The sequence below is a fragment of the Benincasa hispida genome, chromosome 5 (assembly GCF_009727055.1).
Source record: "Benincasa hispida cultivar B227 chromosome 5, ASM972705v1, whole genome shotgun sequence".
Classification (NCBI taxonomy): domain Eukaryota; kingdom Viridiplantae; phylum Streptophyta; class Magnoliopsida; order Cucurbitales; family Cucurbitaceae; genus Benincasa; species Benincasa hispida.
The window spans coordinates 54,043,904-54,051,647 of NC_052353.1; positions in this window are offsets into that span (position 1 = coordinate 54,043,904).

Genomic DNA, 7,744 nt, shown 5'->3' on the forward strand with positions numbered 1-7,744 from the left:
ACTTGAAACTGTTTTTCAAAACTAATTGGTTAATGTGGTTTAGCAAAAATCTAATAAAGTTTTGTTCGTATTTTTAGCAACAACTTTTTAAAAATGGCAACAGCCACGTTAGCTTTACTAAGCACTGAAAAATTAACTGGCAAAAATTTTTAAACATGGAAACACATGATCACGACGATCAATCATCAAGGATCTCATGTTCGCTCTTACGGAGGTTTTTCCTCCAATTCCAGCTCCAAATGCCGCTCGAAATGTTCTGAAGGCATACGAGCGATGGACACAGGCGAATGAGATAGCCCGAGCCTATATCTTGGCAAGTCTTTTTGAAGTCTTGGCCAAGAAACATGGGCCTATGGTCTTAGCACGTGAGATCATGGAGTCCCTGCAGGAGATGTTTGGACAACCGTCTGAACAGTTTATGCATGAAGTTCTTAAATATATATTCAACTCCAAAATGGAAGAAGGCACCTCTGTTTGTGAACATATGCTAAACATGATGTTCACTTCAATGTGGTGGAGTTGAATGGGTCTACCATCGATAAGGGCAGCTAGGTTAGCATAATCCTACATTATTTGCCAGAGAGCTTCCTGCACTTTGTTACTAATGTGATTCTTAACAAAGTGAAATATAACTTTACAACTCTCTTCAACGAGTTGCAGACCTATCGATCCTTACTGAAAAGTAGGGAGAGGAAGAAGGGTGAGGAAAATGTTGCTTCATCTTCCAAGACGTTCCATAGAGGTTCCACCTCAGGGACAAAGTCTACACCTTCTACTTCTAACTCTGCTAACCCACTGCCTATCGCCCCATGTGGCATCCACCGGTTGAAAAGGGAAAGTGTTTCCACTGCAATTAGGATGGACACTAGATGAGAAGCTGTCCTCGCTATCTAAAAGAGAGGAAGGCCGCCAACTAAGGCCAAGGCAGATAAAGGTAAATATGATTTACTAGTTCTTGAAACTTGTTTAGTGGAGAATGATGATTCAGCTTGGATAATTGATTCGGGCGTCACTAATCACGTTTGTTCTTCTTTTCAGGGGATGAGATCCTGGCGATAGTTGGAGGCTGGTGAGATGACGATGCGAGTAGGCACTGGGCACGTCATCTCAGCTGTGGCAGTGGGAGGGCTCCAGTTAGTTTTACATAATAGGTTTCTAGTTTTAAATGATGTATATATTGTTCCCGAACTTAAGAGGAACCTCATTTCTATAAGTGTTTATTGCAATGTAAATACACTATTTCTTTCAATGTGGATAAAGCATTTATTCATAAAGATGGTGTTATTATTTGTACAGAAAATCTAGAATCTAATTTATATATGCTAAGGCCGTTAGCCATTAATTCCCTCCAAAACACAGAATTTTTTAAAACTGTCGTAACTCAAACAAAACGTCGACATATTTCTCCAAAAGAAAATGCCCATCTTTGGCATCTTTGTTTAGGGCACATCAATCTCAATAGGATTGAGAGATTGGTGAAGAATGGACTGCTAAGTGAGTTAGAAGAAAATTCTTTACCAGTGTGCGAGTCTTGCCTTGAAGGTAAGATGATTAGACGACTTTTTACTAGAAAAGGTTATAGCGCCGAGGAGCCTCTTGGGTTAGTACATTCTAACCTTTGTGGTCCTATGGATGTGCGAGCCCGAGGTGGCTATGAGTATTTTATCAGTTTTACTGATGATTACTCTAGGTATGGGTATGTTTATCTTATGCAACGAAAGTCTGAATCCTTTAAAAAGTTCAAAGAGTTCAAGACTGAAGTTGAAAACGCAATGGATAGACGGATTAAAACACTTTGATTGGATCGAGGTGGTGAGCTTTTGGACTCGATATTCCAGGACTATTTGATAGAACATGAAATTGTTTCCCAACTTTCAACATCGGGTACACCTCAGCAAAATGGTGTAGCAGAGAGAAGAAATAGAACCTTGTTGGATATGGTTCGCTCGATGATGAGTTACGGTTCCTTACCGAACTCATTTTGAAGTTTCGCAGTGGAAACTGCAGTATACACACTCAACTGTGTTCCCTCTAAGAGTGTTACGAGAACACTCTAGAGTTGTGGAATGGGCTTAAAGCTAGTTTACGTCACTTCTACATTTGGGGTTGCCCTACTGATGCGTTATTTTATTAAGTGGAAATATAGATGATATGCGTTGATGGATTGCATTGTGCACTCAAGTTTTCCCAACGGAATCTAAGTGTAAATTCCTCTGAGTTTCCTGGTAAGTCTAGGGTCGAACACAGGGACTTGTGAAAGTAGATTGCATTGATAATTTTTTTATGAAAACTTTGCGGTAACTGGGAAAATTAAATAAAGTGTTTGGTTGTTGTTGCGTTGATTAAAAATGAATGAATAAATGCGGCGGATTTGAGAAATGAAAGTTGAGTTGATAGATGCAATGAGTATGCAATGAACGGTTTAAGAAGATCTTTAGCTAGCGTTACTTGGGAATGTGTCAGACCATGCGATCGTGTTACTACCATGAACAACAAGTCATTTTCCAATGTAAATGCGGTGCTCCTAAGTCTAGCACGCATGTGTTGAATGCAAAATGTCCATAGAACTTATCCCTAAGGCTCTACTCTTGTTCTATGCGTTGATGCAGAATCGATGAAGCTAGGTGATCGCATACAATCATATCTTATCGCTATGATGCATGCGATGCGTTAATAACAAATAGTGCTCATTCCTAAGCACCTATCTCTTGTTTATACGTTCTAATCTGGTTCTTCCAAACCTAGATTCTGACCTGACCTTTACAAGTCTAGATCCTGTCCTTAGACTACCCTCCCGAGTATCCCTAAAGAAGGAATGAAGCATACATAAACAAGATAATCGCAAAGAATGAAGACTTCCTAGTTGTGCTAGCTAAATGCTTCTCAACCCATTCAACTAATTTAACTACTCATGCGTGAATCACACAGAGTGGATAGATATAGAGAAAGAAATTCCATTCTTATAAATACATTAAGTACAAAATGCCAATGGAAGTTTAGGGTAGAGAGCTTAGTAGCAATTCCTTGCTGACTGAGGCCTTTTTACACTGGAATCTCTATTCTGGCCTAAAGATATTCCTGCTTCCGCAGGCGTCAGCCCTCTCCCTGTTTTTGAAGCTTCCGGTGCTCTCCCAAGCTTACAGAAACGATCTACCGGCACACTTTCTTCCTCGCGTCCGCCTTAAAATGAAAGAAACTATGAACAGAGGCATGAACTTGTAAAGTGATGAAGTAATCGACTGCTTAACCCCTTCTTTGAAGAATACACTTGGTATTTATAGGGCATCAATGGTGAAAAGCGGTTTCTCTCTCCTAGTTATACAGATGGGACAACTTTAATTCCTGACTGATGCGTCGGATAATTGTCACCGATAAAACTGAATGTACTTCGTGATCGTTATCGGCTGTCAACTTAATTTGGATCTAACTACCGTCAGATTTTTTGTCCCATCGCTCTTAATTGTCCTTTCACCCGGATGCGCCGACCATGTTGTGTTAACCAAGTTGCGGTGATTCTTCTTGGGCGAATGTTTGCAAGCACGATCAATGCAAAGTCTTGCGGTGAAGTTGCGCTCGACCAATGTATTCCTATGATTGCAATCTCTGCATTGCGTTAACGCATATTTTGTACAAAAATGTAAAGATCAACTGCTCTAATGCGTTGGACATATGCGATCGCAATATTATAGAATATATGCTTAATGGACGCAATTTAACACATTTCATCAACGCAATCCAACATTGTTGAAGATCTTAGTACTATGATAACGTGCATTTCTGCCTGTTATAACACCCAAAAATTTAAACAATGCTTGTCTTCAAGCATAAGCTAAAGATTCGTTTAGCAAGTTAACCGCAAAGTTTTCTTTCCTTAGATTTCTCAAGGATACTCCGTTCAAATCCTATATGCTAGAATTTCCTTAAGTCTTATTCAAGTCTCTTCCTAAAATATTTCTAAGACTTAGGAATTGCAAGCTTAACTTTCAAAAAGAACTTTATTAAATTCTGGAACATCGCATGATTTATTTCAAAAGAAAATTTTCCTCCAGGGTGTCAAATGATTTATCCTTGCATAAAAAAATTTCTTTATTGCTATTTTTTTTTTCTTCTGACCTTGAGCTAATCCGAGTGCCATGCCTTCATTTTGGCTTACCCCCATGTGTGTCATGCGAACATCCAACTACGAGCAATGCACTCTTTTCAGACTAAACTCATGTGTGTAAGGGATAGTTCGACTTTTTCAACTTTGCGGAGACTGTTTCTGGCTGAAAATCTCCTTCACAATATGCCTTTATCCGTTATCCATTAACTTTAAATGTTCGACTGCCATCCTTGGTTATCAGTTCTACCGCACCATGTGGAAATATTTCTTTGATGATGAAAGGACCAAACCAGCGCGATTTTAATTTTCCTGGGAAGAGCCACAATCTCGAATTGAAAAGTAAGACCTTTTGCCCGACTTGGAGGTTTCTAGCGCATATGCATTGATCATGCCAGCGCTTGGTGCGCTCTTTATAAATCTTCGCATTCTCATATGCGTTGACCCTCCATTCGTCTAGCTCGACCAGCTGCAGTTTTTGCGCTTCCCCTGCTTTCTTCAAATCAAAATTCAGTTTCTTGACCGCCCACAATGCTTTATTCTCCAGCTCCAAAGGCAAATGACACACCTTGCCAAATACCAACACATAGGGGGACATACCTATTAGTGTTTTAAATGTGGTTCGGTATGCCCACAACGCATCATCAAGCTTCATTGCCCAATCCTTCCACGAAGGTTTTACTACCTTTTCAAGTATCAATTTAATTTCACGATTGGACACTTCAGCCTAGCCATTTGTTTGCGGATGGTATGCGGTGGCCACTTTGTGAAAGATATTGTACTTGCGCAGCAGCTCTTTTATATTGTGGTTGACAAAGTGTGATCCTTCATCACTTATGATGGCATGGGGAGTGCCAAAACGAGTGAAAATATTTTTCTTGAGGAACTGGGAGACTACCGCCGCATCATTTGCGGCGCATGCAATTGCCTCTACCCACTTAGAAATATAATCGACGACCAATAAGATATAATGCTTGCCATGCGAAGGAGGGAATGGTCCCATGAAATCAATCCCCCAGACTTCAAATAATTCCAACTCCAAGATAGTGTTCATTGGCATTGTGTTCTTCTGTGAAATGTTGTCGATGCGTTGACACTGATCACGTTTCATTGCGTAGTCAGCAACATCCTTAAATAATGAAGGCCAAAAGAATCCACTTTGCAAAACTTTAGCTGCAATGCGTTGCCCTCCAAAGTGCCCTCCATATGGCGAATCATGGCACTGTGACAAAATGCATCGTTGAGCAGCATTTGGTATGCATAATCGAATGATTTGGTCTGCACCTCTTCTATACAGATTCAGCTCATCCCAATAATAGTGTTTGCATTCATGTTTGAGCTTCTTCCATTGATGATAGGTGTAGTCTTCAGGAAATTGTTCATAAGCCAAATAATTAACGATGTCCGCATACCAGAGCAATTCTTCTATATGAAGCAGCTGCTCTTCTAGGAACACGACACTCACCTCAGTTCATTGCGGTCAACCTCAGGATTTTCCAATCTAGACAAGTGATCCACAACTTGATTCTCTATCCCTTCCGATCAATTATTTCAATATCAAATTCTTGAAGGAGGAGGACCCATCTGATCATTTGTCATCAAATATTTGATTGTCGAGTGATCAGTGTGAATGAGCACCTTTGTTCCCAACAGATATACCCTGAATTTCTCCAACGCAAAACTCATAGCCAAGAGTTCTTTTTCAGTGGTGGTATAATTTATTTGGGCAGGGTTTAGAGTTTTACTCGCATAAGCGATGGGGTGCAAAATAGTTTTCTTCTTTTGCGCTAATGCAGCCCCTATTGCATACCCACTTGTGTCGCACATGATTTCAAATGGTGTTGCCCAATCCGGCTCAATTAATACGAGTGCGGTAATCAGCGCATCTTTTAATACTTTGAATGCGTTGAGGTAATTTTTGTCAAACTCAAATTTTCGGTCCGCCTCTAATAACGCACTTAGTGGTCGTGCTATTTTAGAAAAGTTCCTAACAAATCGTCTATAGAATCCAACATGCCCCAAGAAGCTTCGCACAGCCTTCATGCTAGTTGGAGGTGGGAGTTTTTCAATTGCTTCAATCTTTGCTTTGTCCACCTTTAACCCTTCTCGGGAGACCTTGTGTCCCAACACTATACCCTCTTTCACCATGAAGTAACATTTTTCCCAATTGAGCTCCAGGTTCATCTCTTCATTTCTTTTCAGAATTTTCTCCAAATTGGCCAGGAAAACTTCATAAGTGTTCCCATAAACGGATAAGTCATCCATAAATATTTCCAATGAGTCCTTGAGAAAATCTGAAAAGATCGCCATCATGCACCTCTGAAACGTGCTCGGCGCATGCAGAGACCAAACGGCATGCGGCAAAAAGCGAATGTCCAATATGGGCACGTGAATGTGGTCTTGTCTTGGTCTTCAGAAGCTGTCATGATTTGATTGTACCTGACATATCCATCCAAGAAGTAATAAAAATCATTCCCTGCTAATCTATCTAGCATTTGATCGATGAATGGCAGAGGGAAGTGGTCTCTCTTTGTGGTCGCATTCAATTTGCGGTAGTTCATACATATGCACCATCCAGTGATGGTTCTTTGCGGTATTAATTCATTATTCTCATTTTGGACTACCGTCATTCCGCCCTTCTTTGGCACACATTGCACGGGGCTGACCCACGTGCTATCTGCAATGGGATAGATAATGCCCACATTCAGCCATTTGATAATCTTCTTCTTAACGATCTCCTTCATCGCAGGGTTAAGTCTGCGTTGATTTTTAATAGTTTCTTTGTGGTCATCCTTAAGACGAATGTGGTGCATGCAGTACGTAGGGCTAATTCTTTTAATGTCAGTGAGCATCCAGCCAATTGCTTGCACATATTTCTTGAGAATGCTCATCAACGCATTCTCTTGATCTTCGTTAAGCGTAGAGGAAATTATCACTGGTAGCTTCTCATTCTGCCCCAGAAATACGTACTTCAAATGGGTTGGCAGGATCTTTAATTCAAGTATTGGTGGTTCCACAAGGGAAGGTTGCGTTGTTTTTCTTTCTTCTGTCGACTCTATTTCTTGCATTACGATCATTTCTCCTTCCTTGTTTGTTTTTGTTGCAATTGCATTGTAGGCAACAACGGATGCACTGGCATCCTCTTCTTCATACTCTTCATCAGACTTTTCTTCTTCAATTGAATTCAGGTCATCATCAGAATCTTGCAGGTCTTCCTCATCTGGGAATTTCATGGCACGAATTATGTTAAATTTGAGCTTCTATCTATTTATGCTCAAAATGATTTCTCTCTTGTGCACATCAATTTGAGCACGACCCGTTGATAGGAACGGTCGCCCCAAAATGATGGGCACATCTTTGTCGGCCTCATAGTCTAAGATGATAAAGTCAGCTGGCAAAATAAATTTATCAATCGTGATCAGCACATCCTTCACCTTACCTTCTGGATGAACCAGAGACCTGTCAGCCAATTGGAGAGTCACTGATGTGAGCATGAGTTGCCCTACATTTAATTGTCTAAAAATTGATAGCGGCATCAAATTTATGCTGGCTCCAAGTCACACAGGCTTGCTCAATATAGAGTCCTCCTATGGAGCAAGGAATAGTGAAGCTCCCAGGATCGCTCATCTTCGATGGGATAATGGA